This window comes from Micropterus salmoides, unplaced genomic scaffold (assembly GCF_014851395.1).
Source record: "Micropterus salmoides isolate LMB-PRFRI ecotype aquatic unplaced genomic scaffold, ASM1485139v1 Ms_hic_scaffold_19, whole genome shotgun sequence".
In the NCBI taxonomy this organism is placed as follows: Eukaryota; Metazoa; Chordata; class Actinopteri; order Centrarchiformes; family Centrarchidae; genus Micropterus; species Micropterus salmoides.
This window is the reverse complement of record NW_024041039.1, coordinates 15,897,067-15,907,826: the sequence shown is the minus strand read 5'-3', so window position 1 is coordinate 15,907,826 and position 10,760 is coordinate 15,897,067.

Sequence of the window (10,760 nt, the reverse complement as noted above, 5' to 3'; positions counted from 1 at the left end):
TCGAGCAGAAAGGACAAGGTAAGGGCAAATGATCAGAGTACTAGCTACTGAATTTGAGAATTACTCATTTTTAGCAACAGAATGTTTTGTTTTCTTAATCTAAATGCTTGTTTTACCATAAGATCATATGTACATGCAGGAAAAACATATTCACTAATCAAATTTGAGTGTCTTTAATAGTGTTGTCATGAAACTGCTGTCTGTAGTTTTATTCCTCTGTTTATATGCTCATTTCTGACCACACTGGGCTCACAGGATGCAATCATGCCCTTTGAGAGATGGAACTCAAAGATGACCGTAAAATTAAACTGATCATTTGATAAAGACATAAAAGATTGGATAAACGTAACCATCACAATGTGTATTTAACATTCAAAACTAACATTTGTATGAGCAGTTATCATTTAAAAGGCAGGGAATAATCTATCAGTAATTTAATATCAATTTGGCCACAACGCTGACATCTCAGTGTTCAGCTGTGCTTCTACTCATGATATGAGAAACCTGATTGTGGCAGTGGGTTGTGGCTTATAATTGAAGCACTGCTAAGTGGATATGTTAAATGACAAACTTAAAATAGTCAAATAGCAAATCCACTGTTCCAATCCAACACAGCTGTGATGAACATAAAGTAAAGAAGTCTTCTAGTCAAATAATTAATGTCTTTTTCAAAACAAACGCAATTATTAGATCAGTTATTGTATACTTAAAATCAACAATAATGTCCTAAAATCTTTGTTTCACACATGAGAGACATATCCTAAACGCATTGAAAAGAAATCATGATGTTTATTATTTCAGGTGCTGCCTTTAAGGCGTCTTGTGTATTCAGCAGTAACAGCATGAATAATTTAACAGCTTAACTTGAGTTTCTTTATTGAATTGTACATCAGATACAAACAGCAACTTTTAATCCAGGAGACATTCAAAGTCAAATTACCTTCTTAACAATTTATTTTGATTGTCAGAAAAAAACACAAGGGATGCAAATTCAAAGCGCTTTCTGAAATCATTGTCAGAAAAGATGAGAAACTGTATCCTACATACCATCCTACAAGGTATTATGGTAACATGAAAGCTGTGGTTGTGTTTCCCAATTAACTTTTTGTGTGTGTCTGGCAAAGGGCAAAATCCATCAAATGATGTACACACTTGATGGTGAAAGACATAAGTGATGGGTGCATGGGTTTTAAGAAATGAATCAGTTTGAGGTAGAATATTTCAGAACAAGTAAAAGAAAACTAAATAAAATAGAAACTTTAAAGACAGCTCCTTGATATTATGCCATACATGACCTTTGTTTGACAGAGAAAACAACAACAAGAGACCTCATTGGTGGTGAGTTGGAAATTTGTGGCCTGAATTGCAACTTGCTGCAGGTGAATTAAGCATCTATGGAGTAACTGAAAAAAAATATTTTGTTTATGTCCCTGATTTTCATCAATAATGTACAAACTAAATCTTAAAGCTGAGACTTTAATCTGTGAAAACAAATCAGGCGTCAGTGAAAGTTGGATAACCTTCACATGTTTGTCCAATAGATTGTTTTCAGGAAGTTTTAACTGAGTGTATACATTCTTTCATCTCTGTGATACCATAACTTGCAGTGCTCTCACTCTTTCTCCACTGGTCTGAGGGTGGAGTGGAGTGTCTTTGAGATATTTTCAGTGTGATCATGCTGGATGAGACAAACAGGCAAATAGAACTGAAGACCAGCTTGGCCACATACAATACAGTTATTATGAATGTGCAATTCATATGTTTGTATTTTCAAAACAGCTGCGGTTGAACCCCTGCCCACTACACCGAAGAGTAAAAAAAAAAAAATAAATAAACTTCACCGAAGAGTACGACTCTCATAAGATGTTGACTGGTTGACTTTTAGCCATGCTAGCAGGATGACTCTAGGGATGACAATGTCGGTCAGTTCGTCCATGGCTTTGGTCCAGACTGAAATATCTCCACAACTACGATGGGTTGCCATTAAATCTGCTAAACACATTTACGTCCTCCTCAGGATGAATTGCAGTAACTTTGGCGATCCCTTAACATCTAATGATTATTTCAATTTGTTAAGTACTTTGACAACTAATGACAGTCAGTCTCAGCTGTACTTGATTTGTGCTAATTAGCAAATGCTAACACGCTAAACCAGTGATTTAACTTTTTCTGTCATTTTCAGAAGCCAAAAAATGTTCATTCATCTGAAAAACTAAAATTACATCTTATAATAGTTTTTTAAATATTTAAAAATATATATTTTATCAGTCGTTAACAATATGGGCAGTTGAAATAAACAAAATAATCATGTTAGCAAAATAGTCTTAGTAGCATCAGAGCACTTTTGTTTGTTTACGTCACAAAATGAATAATATTCATGCAACTTTAGGTCTGCTCAACATTCAAGTCTTACTGCAGTGGCCCCATTTAAAGAACCACTCGCGCATGGCAACATAAGCATTTAGCTCAAAGAACTGCTGAGCCACACATATCTGCTAGCATTGCTGTAAACTCTACATGTTTTAGTGTGCTGTTGAGGAGCAGCTCACAATTGGAAAGACTTAAAATAAATTGTGGGTGATGTTGAAATAGCTCCAACAACATTGTTGAAAACAAATAAAACTAGGCTGTAAATCATAGATGTCAATTTGTGAAGTTTGGCAGTGACATTACAAAGTCACAGTTTGATTGACAGCTGATGTCTCACATTTTGTATAATTCCCTAGAATAAAATGGTTAAATAAGTTGATATTTTTGTTATCTAACTGTTTAAACAGTGACAATTAGTGTGTAGTAACACTCATTCCCATATTGAGTGAACATTAACATGCAGTGTATCTCCTTGTAATGTAATTCTTGAAAGAAATTATAATAAAGGAATTCGCATCTGCAGAGTACCAAAATAAGACACAGAAGAAGCATCCTGACAGTCGAGTTGGTAATGCCACGCAATCGCTATATCGTGGGTTTAAATCAGCTTGCATGTGTCTCCCTCCACTGTGAACTATTGAATAAAGGCTAAAATGTCATCAAATTGTATGCTTAAAAAAGAAAGGGGGCCAAAAGTAGTTCTGTCACTCCGGATCAACATGGATAGGAGATGGCTTCAGATAATGTTAGGCTGCCTTGAGCAGTGAAACCAAAAGGTCAGGATGCACTTAACCTTATGGGATGGGGACTGTCACTTCTCGACTCAAGTAAGGAGTAAAGCTGAAAGGGAGCACAGAGGTAAACAGTTGGATGAGGGAAAGTGAGTGGAAAGTGAGTGGAAAGAGAGCGACAACTCTGCTAACAAACAAAATTAGACCCCAGAGAATAAGTAGCCTAGTGTGTGACACTAACCAAGTCAGGCCAAAGAGTAATAAGGTGCCACTTCAACATAAACATATCAAGTCCAACAGATATATCAACTCCATATCATATGATGTGTAATTGGCATGGCTTTGTTTATTCATAGATCCTCTGCTGCCTTCAGATTTGTTGTTGTGGCAAAGTTACTGTTAAGATGCGGTTTTTAAAAATTAAGCTGACACTCTGTTATCCTTGTTTCTTCTATTTATGAATCCAAAGTTCATAGTTTACAGAAAGGGCAACAGGGTATGCAATAGATTAAAATGATGAGTGTATTTTATGAAGTACCCCCGTATGGTCTGTTGAAAGTGTACATATATATTTTCTATTTCTAGGAGCTTATTGCTTATCTCACCTAATTTCATCGGCTCCCTTTTCCTTCAGTTCTCTTTTCCCCACAATGACACACGCACACACCTCTGCCCCGCCCTTTTCTGTCTCTCTCTCCATGTCGGCCTATGTGTTGGCTCTGTTGACTTTTTCCATTTCAGTAGCAAGTTTTATAAAGTCTGGATTTTTCCATCTATCATTTTGTTTACGCGCTGCATGTGGAAAAGGCGTGTCAACAACGTTGCCTATGAAAATTAAACCAACGTGCTAACTTAGTCAACGAATGGTGTCAACGAATGGCACTGGTGTGTTCACCGTTGCTTTGTAATGTAACAACCCTATCTGTGTTTCTCTGCAAAATGCTAAAATGGGTCGCCAAATATACTTGGCCAGCCATTAAGTCTATGTGTGGGAAAGACTGATGTACAAAATTTAATGACAATCCATCTTGTAATTGTTGAGTTATGTCAGACTGGATCAAAGGGTTCGAACAACCAACCCACTGGCCAACATGGGTAAAAAATATGTAGAGATTTAATATTCTCACTTGAAATTTTTGCATTTTTGTAAATATTTGGCTCCATACCAAAAGCCCAAATATCTGTCTAAAAGTGACGACATCCTTAGAGAGGCACGCTGTCAAATGCTCCTTCCTTCCTTTCTATAGTCTCAGAAAGAGGATCACTCACTCATCGTCAACTGCTTATCCTGAGTACAGGGTCACGGGGGGTGTGGAGCCAATCCCAGCTGGCATTGGGCAAGAGGCGGGGTACACCCTGGAATGGTCTCCTGTCCCTGAGAAAGAGGATACAGTATATAAATTATACAATTGTTCTCAAGATGAGACAGAGTGCTGTCCACAGCTGGCTCAAATTTTGATTAACAAGCACATATGCAATCTGAAAAGCAATCTTGCAATCTTTTACATTTCATGTCGGGTGCAAGACAGTCGTCAAATCATATATTGTGAGGGCACAAAGAAAACATCATAGAGTGGTGATGAAATGTAAAAACAGTCATTTACATTTTGGAAAATAAAACAGCAAACTTAATAAACTACTCAGTCCAGCACTAAGCATGATGGGAAATGTTGCTTGTCCCTGTCAGTACAATGCTCTCAGCACCTTGCAGCACATGTAGCAGATTGCAGTTTGTGCATTTCAGCTGAGCAGACGGTGGTGGAGTCAAAGGTGGTGCCTTCACAGTAAGTTGCTAACTAGTTGCCAGAAAGTTAATAAACAATGAACCCATCATTTATTGCTTTTCAAAATAACTCTAATATAACTCTTGCTTATTGCATCTGTTTGCTGTGTTAGCGAGGGAGGAAGCAAGCTGGAGTTTGTTAGTAGAGACAATAACATAGCAGATAAGGTAAGCATCAGAGCATCTCTTCATCATTCTACAGCTTAGCAGACGACGGTGCGTCAGTTTGAGTCTGTTGGGTGTTGACTTTGCGTTACGTTGTTACCTAGTTGGTGAGATGCTGGAAAGTAAATAAATAGCAATCCCAGAGTCACAGTAGCCCATTTCCCCTGACCGTTCATAGCAGAGGCGCTGTTCATCTACTGACTCAGAAGGAGTTAATGTTTGTGACTGTTATACATTAAAGCTGCAGTGCCGAACATTTGTCTCCCCCTTCTGGCAGTGAGAGTAATTACACAAACACTGTCGACACGTGCTCATGATGTCCAACTCTCCAGGCATTTCTATAGTTGGTTGATAATCCATCCATCCATCCATCCAACCATCCATCCATCCATCGTCAACCGCTTATCCTGCGTACAGGGTCGCGGGGGGGCTGAAGCCAATCCCAGCTGAAATCGGGCGAAAGGTGGGGTACACCCTGGACAGGTCGCCAGTCCATCACAGGGCCATACGTAGACGAACAACCACTCACACACACACACCTAAGGACAATTTAGGGTCACCAATCAATCTAGGCTGGATGTCTTTGGACGGTGGGAGGAAGCCGGAGCACCCGGAGAGAGCCCAGACACGGAAAGAACATGCAAATTCCACACAGAAAGGCCGGGGCAACTGGGGTTGGAATTCACAACCTTCTTGCTGTGAGGCCACAGCGCTATCCACCAGACCACTGTGCCGCCCTAAATTATTTTACCAAAGGTAAAAATAAAAAATACTAAAAAATTTAAAAAATGTTTTTTAAAATATTCTTTAAGAAAGTTATTTGTTTGATAAAGCAGCCTTCTGAGTACCTTTGCATAGTTGCAACACCCTGGACAGGTTGCCAGTCCATCGCAGGGCCACACATAGAAGAACAACCACCTGCCTATCCTGCATGTATTTGGATGGTGGGAGGAAGCCGGAGCACCCGGAGAGAACCCACGCAGAACATGCAAACTCCACACAGAAAGGCCGGGGCAACCGGGGTTTGAACCCGCAACCTTCTTGCTGTGAAGCTAACCACTGCACCACTGTGCCCTCCGTCTTGATATATGTTAATACAAATATATCCATCTCACACTAAGACCTGACAATATTTTTACAAAGATGAATTACATTTCTTTAGAATCCCCCTTTAAAGGAATATTACATGAATAACAATATATTATATGAATATTCATTTGGTTCGCTTTGCTTTAACCTTGGTTTCCTACCATGTGGTGTAGGTTTTCCAAACTGTAAAACAACTGAAGACACCTTATTTAGAGATTGTGGAATACATGTTTTTTGGCCTTCCTGTGAATTAATGTCCTATATTAGGTGTCTTTTGGACACTGCCAATAGCCATTTCAGTTGCAGTTCGAATTATATTACAATAGGACTTAGCCACCAGAGGTGGGCAACTGCACTGCTGAGTACCTTTGCATAGTTATATCGGTGCAAAACCGGTGCACAGCCCACATAGAAAAGGTTTATTTGCATTCCAAAAATTCACTGTATTGGCAACTAACCAACAGTTTTTCCACACAAGCCGAGAAGTCATATTTTATGTATGGAGCCAGAGCAGCAGGAGTCCCTAAAAACATTTGTTTAAAACATGTATGAGCTTCAGACACATTGCTGTAGACCTTGTTCGTCTGAGTTTCTTTTAAGGTGTCATGGTTTATCTCATCTAAAACATGACAGTATGATGTAAACTATATTGCAACATCGTCACTACTGTAACTTTACCAGCCACCTTTATGCCAGTTATGCAATTTACAGCCCCGACTGAGGCTTTGATTTTGACAGCATGGTGGATAGTGTTTTGCAAGAAAGAGTTAAAATCTGGGAGTACTGGGATAAAACTGAATATTTGCTGATTCCACAATAAGCTACATATTGGACTGAAGGCAAGCAAGAAAATTTACTCAGAGGCAACAGTATTGTGCAGCAGGAGCTTAGCTGGCAAGCCAGGGGACTAAAACATGATAAATAGCTGTAGGGGCAGATTTCTTAAGTGAGTAAATCAGTATACAAAAGTGAAAACTATACAAAAAAGTATACAAAACTTAAACTATCTTTCTCTCTCTCTAGTTATCTTCGAGCAATGCTCAGTCACTTTTACCAGATCACTTTCAATATAAGATACTGGTTGTTTGGATGTTGTAAAAACATTCAACAAGAATCAAATAAATCCAGAAGTGAGAAGTTTTAAGTAGTGAAGTTTGATCTGTTTTTGAGGTATTCATGACACCCACCAACCAAACATTTTAATTTAAATTTAGCGTTGTACAGCTACACCTGCCTGAGAGGATGCACATAACAAATAAAGCAGCAGAGGCTTGACCCCTCATTATATGAAGTATTTGGAGGGGAAACATCATCCATGATCTTTCTAGCAACACATTGTGTGACATTTTCAAATGACAACCTGAAGATATTTTATTTTGTTGGATTTCGTCCTTCACTGTAGTGAGACGTTCAGATATTTCAGTGCTTTGAGTTTCAGTAAGTCATAAGAGTGTTCTATTTTCAACATGAAATGAAATTAGGGAACGCAGGCCGGTTGCAAGAACATTTTGTATTCTTATCCTAAATAGCTCTAAGGATTGCTCTTATAACTGTTCCAAGTCGGTTACACAAAACTCTCGTTTCCTCCTCCTCCTCCTCCTCCTCCTCCTCCTAACAACAACAAAAACGACAACGACAACGACAACAATAATAATAATAATAATAATGCGCTTTACATGGTAAACTGGGAGCGAAAGCTATTCAGGACTGCAATGAAATAAAATCAAGCAATTAGAGCAATACAACATAAAATGGAAATAAAATGTATAGAAAAAATACAGTGCACAACATTTAAATAAATCAACAAGACATGCTGGAAGTAAAATGGTGTGCTTGCATTAATAAATGAATATGAAGTGAATGAATGTGAATACCCGCTGTTAATGAGGAGGCGCGCGCGCATTTGTCAGATTGGATCATTAGCATAACATCCATATTGCAATATAATACGTGTGTGGGCAAATTTTATTCACAGAAATGTTACCAAAGAGTAAAAGATCTTCAAACTGTGAGGAATCTGAGAGGAAATTCTAAGTAGACATAAGTAATTAATTTATCAATAAGACATAATTAGTGAATGCCCCAAAGTCTCTTAAATCCCTTGAGCATGCCTCCTAAGAACAAATCTGTTGGCAAGAGTGGTTCTTGCTTGAGGCCCACTGTCTTTCTAAATGAATTGCAATGAAATGCAGTTAACACCTGCATATAAGCAGAAAGTTTCTGAGAATATGGTATTCTTCTGTTACACAGAAGTGAGTATTTCGCTAAGAGGCTTCTTAGCTCTTCCCTCCATTTTCTACCTCTGATACTTTCAAAATTAAAAAAATATGTATATGTTCGAGGCATATTTGCAATCAATTCGGACCTGTTATCCTTTCCATAAAAGTTGCAAATCTTTGAGTAAACACTCAGCAAGCACTCCCGCTGAGAGCTGCCTCTTTCCCCTCCTCCAAAAGGATCTGTGATATAGCAGTTTAGTCTTGTGTACTTTCCACAGCCAGGGAGAAGTCTCATGATGATGTTTCTACATTTTTAAAGCCAGAGGAACACAGGAAGAATGAGAAACAGATATATAAAATGAGCATATGGGTTAGAAAATAGGGATTAATAGTCAGTTAAAATCACATTTTGACAACAACAGTTACAAACGTAAGTTTAAATTAGGACTAATTAGGCAAATGATCTGTGTCTGTCAAAACTCCAACACAATTGAAGCTGCATTCAAGTTGTACTGTATAATGTCAGCTTCGCAGTTTTATGTTGCCATGACACAATTAGCCTTTGATATTCTCTTCTTTGGGCAACGTTGAGGTGCTGCACAAGAAAAGGTCAGGAAATTAAAGGTGACTTAAGGTCCCTGTAACATTTTGCTTACTGAGGCTTCAGCAATTAGTCAACACATGGCAAGTAAAGCCATTTTTAAAGGAAATGGTCATTCACTATGGAAGAACAGATTAACCTTATAGACCCCTTTTGTGAATATGGCCACCTGTTCACTCAATAAGGGCAGGTGGGTGATTGGTTTGGGGGAAAAATGCTCAAGAGCAATATCAGCTATACCTTAACAACAGCGAAAGATCCTGAAACTGAATATACCTTTGTGTATACATGGACAGGTCTACATGCACTCCAGGAAGATGAGCTTTCATGCACAGGTCACACATACAGACACACAAAGACAGACTAATGCACAAACATAAGCAAATACAAGAATGGCTGCCATAACAACTCCGCAGTGACCGTGTGTACTGCTCACAACAATGTTAATCATGCTGAGGAGCTCCTGGCTGAGAAAATGTGAGTGAGGGAAGAGAAAGGGGGGCGGATGAAGGAAAGACACAAACATAGGCACACACACATGCATGCGCACACACAGCCTAGAGGTTGTCTGTTCCAGTCAGTGATCTGTCTACTTTAGAGCAGATGAACCAGAGGTGAACCCAAATGGAATGAAGCATGGTGATCATCCTTATTTAATGAAGAATTCATTGTTCAATTTAAGTTATTTCAATGTCTGTGGATCCAGAGATGGGCAATGAAAGAAATTAAACAGTCTTCCGATTATTTTCTGACATTATTTTTTATTCATATTGTTTTCTTTGACTGGAGAGGATGAGCGACAAACCCACTGGAAGAACTATAATTTTAATTAAATCCAGTTAAAACCAGTGACAAACTGTCTTGATACATCCATCCATCATCAACCACTTATCCAGCATACAGGGTCGTAGGAGCCAATCCCAGTTTATATTGGCCGCAAGGCGGGGTACACCCTGGACAGGTTCGCCAGTCCATCGCAGGGCCACACATAGACGAACAACCACTCACACACACCTAAAGACAATTTAGGGTAACCAATCAACCTATCCTGCATGTATTTGGATGGTGGGAGGAAGCCGGAGCACCCGGAGACAACCCACGCAGACACAGGGAGAACATGCAAACTCCACACAGAAAGGCCGGGGCAACCGGGGTTTGAACACGCAACCTTCTTGCTGTGAAGCTAACCACTGCACCACTGTGCCCTCCGTCTTGATATATGTTAATACAAATATATCCATCTCACACTAAGACCTGACAATATTTTTACAAAGATGAATTACATTTCTTTAGAATCCCCCTTTAAAGGAATATTACATGAATAACAATATATTATATGAATATTCATTTGGTTCGCTTTGCTTTAACCTTGGTTTCCTACCATGTGGTGTAGGTTTTCCAAACTGTAAAACAACTGAAGACACCTTATTTAGAGATTGTGGAATACATGTTTTTTGGCCTTCCTGTGAATTAATGTCCTATATTAGGTGTCTTTTGGACACTGCCAATAGCCATTTCAGTTGCAGTTCGAATTATATTACAATAGGACTTAGCCACCAGAGGTGGGCAACTGCACTGCTGAGTGGACAACCCAACCACAGTGATCATTGATCCTCCTACTCTGTCCAGCTCCAATAAATACTTCATAGCTCAAAAATATGATTTAACCATTTACATCTTCTTCTTTTCCAGTGGGCCAGTGTGCATCATGTAAGTAACGCAGAAGTTATGATAGCCTGTGCGGCCAGTACTCCAGAATTACTTCACTGCCCAGCTCTGTTCATAGCAGTGCTTTGATCTAG